Here is a 10288-nt window from a genome sequence, read left to right as displayed (position 1 = left end):
GGAGGAAGTGTCTGGAGAGAGGGAGGTCTGGGCATCTTTGCTTAGACTGCTGCCCCCGCGACCCGGCCCCGGATAAGCGGAAGAAAATGGATGGATGGACCTTTATTTGGCTAAGTATGTTACACACAGGGTTGTCTTTAAAAATCTTAAGAATTTAAAATAATATAATCTGCACTGTTATGTGTGCTGGCATGATGTTCCTACAGATGGAAGTAGAGTTTAAACTACATGCTTGATGTCAAAACCAAGAAAAACCAAATGTACACTAGCTCAACAACATGTGTGAGCAACAAAATCACAGACCAGCCTGTAACAGATTATTTTCAAACAAATGTAGCAAATTTGATTATTAAAAAAAAAAGTATGAACCAGGTTTGATCCACAACTCCAAGGGGAAACCAGAAAATAATGAATTCAGTGTTGTGGTGCCAAATGCTCAGCAGTATCAAAGCAGATGGACAATACACTGAATTATTAAATGCCCTGTTTGCTTCTGCTCATTCCACAGTTAACAATTCAGTGTGTTTACTCAAAATTATGGAAATGAGCCTTGTCTGAATACACGGTAATAAATAGAATTTTTTTTTATTGACTTGTTTGAATTCATGCTACTGTTGAATTTACTGGCTGTAGTTTCATATTAGAAATGACAGAGTAGTGAGTTTTCTCATCTGGTTTTTCCACCAGAAAGGTTAGGTGTCTAAAACACTCAGAAATTGTGTTTACATGCTACACAACCATCTACTGTTCCATCTTCCATGCTCTTACTCTTTGCATTGGTGCTCAACATTAGCACTAGGTGTAAATTGTGGGGTGTGGAATGGTCAAAAAAATTGACATTATTCCAAGTGGATACTATAAAAAAGTGTCTTGTTTTACAGGTGGTGTCTGCAGGACCCCAAACACAACATAAAGTAAGTGTTAAAACTAAACCACCGAGCCTTTCAGTGTCCTTTTGTAGTCCTCTGGGTGGAGCATTATGTTTTCAGATTGTGTGTCCGTCCATCATGTTCAAGAAAACCATGTAGGCTAAGGTCAACTAGCAAGCTAACCCTGTCTTATGTTATCAACAGGTTATTTGGAAAGAAATCTTACATCACAACAAGTTGGTTTCATAATATCCAGTTCGCCCATATTTAAAATTGCCCTGGGGGGTGGCAGGATTGGTTGGTGCCCTTACTAATGTTGAAAACAAACCTACACCAGGGTCAAAGGTCAAGGACACAATGACCTCACAGCTGTTCAACTCTTGTGAATGCAGTATCTCAGGAAGACCTTGAGGGAATTTCTTCAAATTTGCCACAAACATCCATATGGGCTCGAGGATGAACTGGAGCTTTCCTTTCAGCTCCAGTTTCACTCTTACACGAACACATGCGCACCCAATCTCTCCTTAATAGAATTAAATCAAGGAGCCTGAAGAGACTCATTCTTACTCCTCTGATATCAACATCAGATCTTATTAAATAATGTTATTACATAGTGCATCTTCTCCCGGGCAGGTGAAAGTAGCTAGAGTAGCTGCAGCAGCTTGCTGGTAGTAATTCTCACTAAACAGGAAAGCCTGGTTGCTGCTGAAATGGATGCAAGATGGGACTAATTTGGCGCTTAAATTATCACCTCAGAAGCAACCACTACATGTAACATCTAGTAGAAGAGCTGCATTTTAAAGCTTTTTGTTTATCAGTTTGTTTCCTGCATCTTTCAAACATACAGGGGAAGAAGAATGCTCTGAGTATTTTACTTTTCTCCCCTCTAAAGTTTTCACTCAGCTGGATGAATAAACATTAGAAAGTGATGGTCGATGTTTTAGAGGAGAAAATTGTCCACTCTTGTGTACTTTTCCTGTCATGTCTTTGAGTATCTCCTGCAAAGAAAGCTGCTGGAAATGATGACAGCAAGTGTGAAAAGCTGATAATAGTGATCTGAAAGGATGTCAAACCATTAAAGGGGCTGTAAGGCATGTGCAGCCTTGATGGGATAAATGCCACATGTTCAGCTGTTTCATGACGAATAGTTCAGTATAGAGGCTTTTAAGATTCTTCTTGGAAGCCCATTTGTCAGAAACAATTCAAATGAACAAACATGGCTTGTTTGTTTAGACCAGTTCGATTGTTAGACCAGACCAGTCTGTCTAAAATCTAAAACCAGTTATTACAAAAGAAAACTTAATGTCATTCAAATGATAATCCCAAACAAAAGGAAACACGCTTTAAATCTACGGGCAGAATATTAACACAGCTACTTGGGAGTTTTTCTCAAGGATAATTTCTGTTATCGCCGTCCAACATTTTTTTGGGATTCAAGTCTCCAACTGCTCAGACAATCTGTTGGCCGCTGCTTTAATTACGTCAGAACATGCTTTTCAGATGAAATGATATTTAAAACGGGTGTTTCAAGCTGGCAAATATTCTGTGCACCTAGAAAACACTACCGATGTCAGTCAAAAACATCCCCACAAAAAGTAATTCCAGTAAGCTCATAACCCAGGAGAAGCTGACATTTACACACACAAGCACTCACACACTCCCATGATACGTGAACACAGCATACACGTGTGCCTGGTCCAAAAAATCAATTGCAGAAGAGGAAAAAGTTGATTGTGTGCAAGTTGGTTTTGTTTGTCCGGGTAATTGAGTATGAAAAAAAAAATCAATGGCCTCACATTCATTTACCGGGGAAGGTTTGTACAACTTTAACCCAAGCCGATGACCTTAACAAATTTGTTTGCCCCTTTTAGTGTGGACTATCTGTCAGCCCAGGCAGGTCTGTACCTTGTATACTATGAGTTGGTGATTGTATATTATGATTTCAGCAGTTCATGTGTAGAAAAACAGTGAGCCTCAGCTTTGTAGACAGGATCAGGAACCAACTGAAGTTAAGGAAGATGTCATTTTCTTATATGTAAACATAAATATATGTATTTATATCAGCTTCTACCGAACATTTCTTAGTGCTTTGAAATATTTTACCACAACTTTTAACATGGTTTTCACATTTATTATAAAGAGAAAGAGTGAGAGGAGTCACAAACAGTCGTCCTTTTGTTACGGTCACAAGCTCCAGGTTCCAGGTGTGCCTGTTCTCTTGGGAAAGATCAGATGAGCAGAGACCAACTGTGTGGTGAGTGTAGCTCCTTCATACTTTACTGTGCTGGAGGTCAGATGTGGAATTGGGGACCTATATGTTAATGCAGTAAGAGCCACAAGGAGAGGAGGAAGTTTGTCCCTTGTAGTCATGAAGACGAGGCTAGGCCTTCTGATGTTCACATCTGGTTTGTTTGGAAAGGATAGTATGACAAGGCCTTATACCTGAAACACAAAGCAGATCCTGGTCTGTGTGCTGGGAGGCGGTGAGGAGTCATTCTGCTCCTTACTGCCTGGAAATCAAAGTCGGTTATTAATTATGAGTATTTTTAGTTCCTGAGGGAAAAACATCCCTTCCAAATGTCTCTGGACTTGTGAGCACAACACCCAAATAGAGAGAGCACCAACGCTAGTAGCACTATGGTGCACAAGCAGTCACACAGAGCAGAAAAACCCTTCACCAATGAAACCATTCAGCTCTTGTGCTTTATTTTTTTCTTCATTTATTCTGATTTTTCCTTTAATCTGTCACCCATCTCTTCATGGAGCGGAGTCATAATATGGCTGCATTAAGCAAGTAGAAAAGCAGTGCACAGGATCAGTATGAGAAGGCAGAAAGCCTCTTCTACAGTACATGTGCTAAGTAATGGTTTCACTTCAGCTCTGTGCTCATCCTGAATCCCTGCATCACTCACTTTGATTTAGAGTTTCAGATTCAGTGTTTTGCACATTGAGACACTGCCTCTGGGTTTGTCTGAATTTCAGACATGTCCTCTGAGGAGACAATCCCATCACTTAATCAAAAGCACAAAGCACTATCATGTGCCCTTATTCATTTCAAGGTCCTGTTCAGTGGTAGGAAGGGTTCCTTTGCCAAAGCATGTTTTACATATCAGTGTCTTCTTGGCGATATATAAAGAGCTTATGAAAGGCACCCTGTGGAAGCTTCAACATTAAATTGGCACTAACAACAAACCTAGTCAAGTGTAAACATGTCGTACCAAAGCACACTCCTCTCAGAGTGGCTGCCTTCCTGCCCTCAGTTGTGACTGACAGTGCACATCCTCTAAACACTATGAGTGGAGCTTTGAGGGCACAGACTGGATAAACCCTGTCTCTGTACTTGCTGTTGCTCCGGGCCAGTGAAGGGATTTTGTTTGGGGGAGTGTGTGGCGCTCAGCCACAATATATTGTGGGGGAGCTGGTGAGTCACGGCTGTATGGAAGCAGTGATAGAGACGGAGAACAGCTTTCTTAATGTCTGTAATACCCAGGCAGACACGTAAGGCCTAATGGACCATGGCACCTCCCAAAGCACCAAAAGGAACAAGGACTAGCAGCTCATCTTTTTATCATTACACATTTATTTGATGATGCTGATGTGCCCACAACCAGGATTAACCACCCTCCACTGCCCTTCTTTTTGTCATTTGTTTTATTTGACTGTGACTTATGGTTTAATATTTTTAAGGCTAGAAAAACTTTGCAAGACAAAAGCATTATCGCACTGAGCGAGAAGGTCCTTTCCAGTGTGATTTAAAGCCTATGGGCATAACCTTTTGCCCTACTGAGCATGAGAGTGAAAACCTAACCAAGCATGAAGGGCTTGTCTTGTCCACTCACACGCTGACACATTGCTGATTCATAGACAGCCATGTTTTTCTTTTTATCTTCAAGTTTCAATGACACACAAACAAGCAGTGTAAAGGCAGATATTTTTTTTCCATTTCAGTGAGATGGTAAACAAAGACAGATAAAACCAACGGTGAAAGTAGAGTAGTTTTTTTTTTTTTTATAAGTGTTCCATTTCTCTTTCCCGAAGTGATCCAAAGGGTGAGATTCTCTTTCATGGTTTGGCTTTTTGTCCATTTCAGAGGAAAACACATTTATACAGAGAGAAACAGCAAATTGGATTTTGGAGGAGGTAAAAGTTGAGGCTCTGTGTGTGGTTGTTTCTGATACTGTCATATGAGACTTGAAATGTACAAGCAATGGTAAACAACCAAAAACTGAGGAAAGAGAAGCTTTTACTCTGAGTACAACAAATTCAAATACAGTAACTCTCCATTTCTGACATTTTAGCTTTTTATACTTCTGTTTGCTAACAACAGAATCAAACACATTACCGACCATGTAAACAGTAACATATTGTCGTGGTTCAGTTTAGAAATGGCAGACTGGAGGAACTGTACTCACGTACTCACTGACAGACAGGGGAGGTGATGTTAGAGTTTATTATGTGACACACGCAGGAGAATAAACTTGGGGCTTATTATGAGTCCAGGCAGATAAGGCTGAGCAGGGAGATCCAGAGGCTAAATGAGTCCAAAACAGGGGTCAGAAACAAGCAAACAGTCAAGATTAATAAGAGGAAAGACACCGGATACAACTGGCTGTTAACTTCTAACCACAGATTAAACCAAATGACATGACAGTCTGAACATATGCCTTTCCCAACTGTCGTCAACATAGAAAAACAGTTTTAGCTCTTTCTGTGAAGAAAGGCAGATTAATGGAAGAGATTTCCTCTTGAATTCTATGATTCAACCAATTTAAAAACTTTTCATGTGATGTGCTGTCACCCCGACACAGGCTTTTAAGGCGAGAATACTGACATGTAAGGAAATGGATCCATATGAAGAACTCTGTCAGTACTTTAAATGTTTTTTCCTCAGTCCTCTTCAGATGTAAGATGTGATTGAAGTGGCCAGTAGTGAAATCCTCATTCATTGGCTGGACCACTTTGTATTTTAGCTTTAAGATAGAGGAGATAAACAGATATTTGGAACAAAGTTGGATTTTTTATTGGGTGTTTTAAAGTAGTTAGGGTTCTGTAGTATCTGTAGCTCTCACTGTATATATTAGTTCCTCAGCTCACATTGTTGGATGTGCTCTCTCCTATCTAATGGCTGCACTCACTGGCTTAAATGGAAAGAGGAACAAGTGGATTAAAACACTAGAGCTTGTGCATGAAAATGACTATTTCATTGCATTTGAATGTATGGCTACAACATTAGCTCAGTGAAATGGATGCCAGACAGTTTATGATACAGTTTACAGAATTTCTGAATCAAGTGGAAACATGACTAAAAGTTACACATAACAGTGTCATGTCTGTATTATTCAGCGTTTGGTAATTACTCTAAGCACAGCATGTTTGTACAGCACAATGCAAATGAGATTCCACATAAGGATATGAGACTCTATTACACATGCAGGAGTTGTATTGTGAGTTAGTCTGTCTTAAATTAGTAGGAAGGCAGTGCTGGCTTTTTGTTTCATGACTTCAGAGTCTTTTATCTCTCTCTCTACTTAAAAAGATAATAGTGAATAAAACTTAAACAGCCTTTTTTTTTGTAATTTCACCACTCTGGCATGTTGGGTGTACCACGTGAAATAGATGATTTCTGTGTGTGCGCCATCAGGTGGCTCCAGCTCACGTATCCTAACCCTGCTAAGTGGCAGTCAGCCAACATTTCCATGTCTCCTCTACTACATGAGAGGGGACACTGCGGCTTTTGCAGTTATTAAAATCTCTCTTACTTCAAAAGATGACCCATCAGCCTGCTTCTGTGCTGTCAGTCATCCAAAGTGTTTCCCCAGGGGAGTTACAGTAGAATAAGATGGATTTGAGAAAAAAGGATCTTAGAAATAGGTTCAGTCATTTTATCAACATAGCTTCTTCAGCGGGGAATTTTTTTCCTTGGAGAGTAGGAATCAATGATGGAGGCTTCTCTAGTAAATTGACCTAGGTGAGACAGTAAACGGGAACATGAATATGAAGAAGGAAATTCCAATCAAAACATCAGGCCACAGGGATATTTCCATTTCAGCTGTTTACATAAGTGAACTGTAAAAGTCAGCTTTTTGATTTTCAAGCATAAATGGGACTGGAGTGCCGGGGGACTCTAGCCATATGACTTGACGCAAATCAGACTTAAGTCACAAACTAGAGGACTTGCTTGATTAACACTGGTTTAAAAAAAAACTTGACCTGACTTTGACTTGAGACTTGACTTAGACTAGAGACAGATGGTTCAAAATGACTTAGCTTTTTTAAAATTAAATATTTTTCTAAATATAGAGAAGTTATGGTTTGTGTTTTAAACAATTGGGGGATTTCTAGTGCAAATTGGCAACCAGCAGAATGCAGCAGACCAGGAGAAGGCAATGCGGGTCATGGGATGCAGCTATTATGGAGGGGTCTAGTCCAAAAATAATAACATTTGGATTCAAGGGTTATGTTGTCAATGATGTAGTAAGAAGAGAACAGCAGTATGCAAAGTCTGCAGAGCAAAAATCAGCGACGCAACCACCACAACATCCAACTTCATCTGTCACTACAAAACTGACAAAGAAAGGTAAATAGTGTATGTGTCTTTTTGGCTAACTTTAACTTTTGGCTGGTCAAAACGTTAGCTAGAAAACTAATGTTAAGTTTAAACTGTTAGACTTGTTCAAATTAATTGCACATTTTAATGAGAAGCCTGTCATAGCCATGAAAGGCTTGCTTTTTTAAATTTAATAGCTAAAGGTTAGTTTATAGCCTATGAATGCACAGTTAATAATATGAGGGAGTTGGTGAACATTTCACTTAAAGATCTGATGACATTATCAGATCATCAAAATTTTGTATGACTTGACCTGCGACTTGCTTGATTCTCACCACAGTAACTTGGGACATGCTTTGATACTTGACAGCTAAGACATGAGAATTGCTTGTGACTTGCAAATGTGTGATGTGCTCCCACCTCTGGTACAAGCAGACAAACATTGTGACATTGCTGTGTCTACATCACATTCAAGACAGACACATCTTACAGTGTGTTTGCTCATGAGTGGTTTTGGATCAGCAGACTCATTGTTTAGGTATGAGGAAGCTGTACTAGACAACCTGTTGACCTTTTTGTTAATGTTGATAAAATAAGTAAATTTGTTCAGTTTCACAATTATTATCAGAGCAGCACTGCCTGTGAGAAATGTTTGCATGCCTAAAAATCCATTTGCACAAATTATTGGCATCTGATGCTTGATCTCCCAGAAAAAAATGACTGTGTCCAGGACGCCGGCACCAGTCAGACAAATGTCTGAGCAACACACCATTTCTAGCATATTATTATGGCAACCATGATTTTTTTTTTTTTGTCAGCCATGAATCTTTCTTTTTCCTTAATGCAGAAATGGAGGTCATGACTTGTGACGTAATATGCAGCCTGTCTGTGCTTCCAGGATGGAAGTCTAGCCCGATTTCAAGGTAGACCGCCTGGCTAAATTTAGAAGCTGTAATTCATTCATCACCCGGTTAGTGAATGCACCAGAGATGCCCATTCTTCCTAGGTGTTAAATCTGTCCTTCAGGGTCTCTGGCCATGACTTTGAAACAGTCTACTAAACAAGGATTCCTCAGCAAATCTACCCACCACTATTTGCCTGTATTTTATTCCACACATTTCTGTCACAGCATTTGATCTGCCCTGATAAAAAGCTCACAATAAGCAGGAAAACTCTGTCTGTTAACATTCTTTTCTTATTCAGTGTTTAAGATGGTTTCCCCTTATTTTGCAGGATTTGCAACCAGCCAGCACTTTCTGCAGTGTGTGCATGTATTATGAGGCCAATTTGTAAAGACCAAACACTGCGTGCCGGTTCAATGCTGGGTATCGATCTGAGACGGGGAGAAGGAGCAACCTTATTGCAGTTGTAAATCAACAACAGGAGTGAGAAAAAACAAGGCGAAAGCTCCTTATGTTGACCTTTCACTCAATTAATCCCTGATGTAGGAAACATGGGTTAGAGGTGCATTAAATTACAAACAAAAGTATGTTATCAATAAAGCATGGCAGTGAAGAATGTGGGGGCATCAGAGTGAAGGGTGAAAATGATGAATGTGGATCGCAATTGAAGGCAGGTGGAGACCATCTGAGCAGAAATCATTACAAGTCAACTATGTCAAATTTAGTTTCTCCATTTGTTGCTTTGGCCATTCATCAAGCTTCAGAGGACAGGAGAGGCCCTCAGACAACAAAAATAGAATTTTATTCAGCTTGGGGGTTATTAACCACACACCAAAGTTTTAACAAACTGGCTCATGAATGCAGAGAAAAAGCCAAGGTTCTTCAAAAACATTTTAAACTTAGACATTTGATGATGAATGTACCTCTTGACTCACCCACATGTTCAATTCAGTGCGACTCTCTCAGGTGCTGTCTAAGCTCAACACGAGCACACTTTCTTTCATTCAGTAGTGTGTCCAAGACATTTGGTCTGGATAATTTAATCAGTTCATTTTTTCTGCAGACTGCATGGAGTTCACATATTCAAGGCCAGTTTTCAATGGCAATCACTTAACAAATGACAATGACAGAGGGCGGCTCTCATTCATACTGGCACAGTTTCATTGCTATGGAGTGCACAAATAACCACAGTGATAGAAGCAGTGTGCAGTGATGACAGTCATGTGGGTGCAAAAGGTTTGTGTCATTTAGAAATTCTCACATTTGGATAGTGCTACAGCCGTAACTAGGCACAGCAATCTGTCAGGCAGGTTCTCATTTATTTCCAAACTCCTTACTTTATTGTCCATATTAGCCCATTATCCATCCCTAGGAATATATGGGTGTCCACTTCTGGGAAGTGGTGTCCTTATTCTTTCAAAGCAAATACTCTGATAGAGCTGACCATGAAATGTACTGACTAATCATGACTAGGCTGCTTATCAACGGTGCACTAAGCAGTTTTGCAGGATGGTAGTCCTAAATGGCAGCTGAATTAATTTTTGGAGATTGTATACTTTTTACTTTGTCTTCATTGTATTTGAGGGAGAAATGTTGTTAGAAAATTTGTTTAGACTTAGACAAAGCCAATTTCCCACCATTGGCCTTACCCAGGAACCTAAATAAGTGAGTAAACAGGCAAATGACAAGGTCTGAATTTGGGCGAGTAGGATGCTGTCCAATGTTGCAGCCCTGCTAATGTTTCCCACACACAGACTTTACTTTCGCAAGCTGTCTAAGTATATGGCCACACCTTTTTTTTATTGTTATAATTTTTTTTCTGTCTGAGAGAATGATGCCATCCACAATTTTCCACACACATTGACAGCGGTTTGTCTGTGAACAGCTCCTCCTCTCTGTGTCTTTGTTCTGTACACAGCGCTGTCAGTCGTGGAGATCCAGCTTTTCTAATAAGTTGTTAGCAAACTAAG

The 10288-nt window shown here is 39.9% G+C and overlaps 1 long non-coding RNA gene across 1 annotated transcript in view; it reads left to right on the top strand.

The window, feature by feature from the left end:
• LOC109974002 (uncharacterized) overlaps positions 1-1312 on the top strand; it is a 30162-nt gene extending 28850 nt beyond the window's left edge. The window contains exons 2-3 of the long non-coding RNA XR_002276912.1: positions 882-914; positions 1074-1312. This is a non-coding gene — a long non-coding RNA (uncharacterized LOC109974002). The remainder of the gene's footprint in view (positions 1-881; positions 915-1073) is intronic.
• The last annotated feature ends 8976 nt before the right edge of the window (positions 1313-10288 follow it).

The sequence above is a fragment of the Monopterus albus genome, unplaced genomic scaffold (assembly GCF_001952655.1).
Source record: "Monopterus albus unplaced genomic scaffold, M_albus_1.0 scaffold317.1, whole genome shotgun sequence".
NCBI classification, from domain to species: domain Eukaryota; kingdom Metazoa; phylum Chordata; class Actinopteri; order Synbranchiformes; family Synbranchidae; genus Monopterus; species Monopterus albus.
This window is presented reverse-complemented; position numbering and strand designations above follow the sequence as displayed.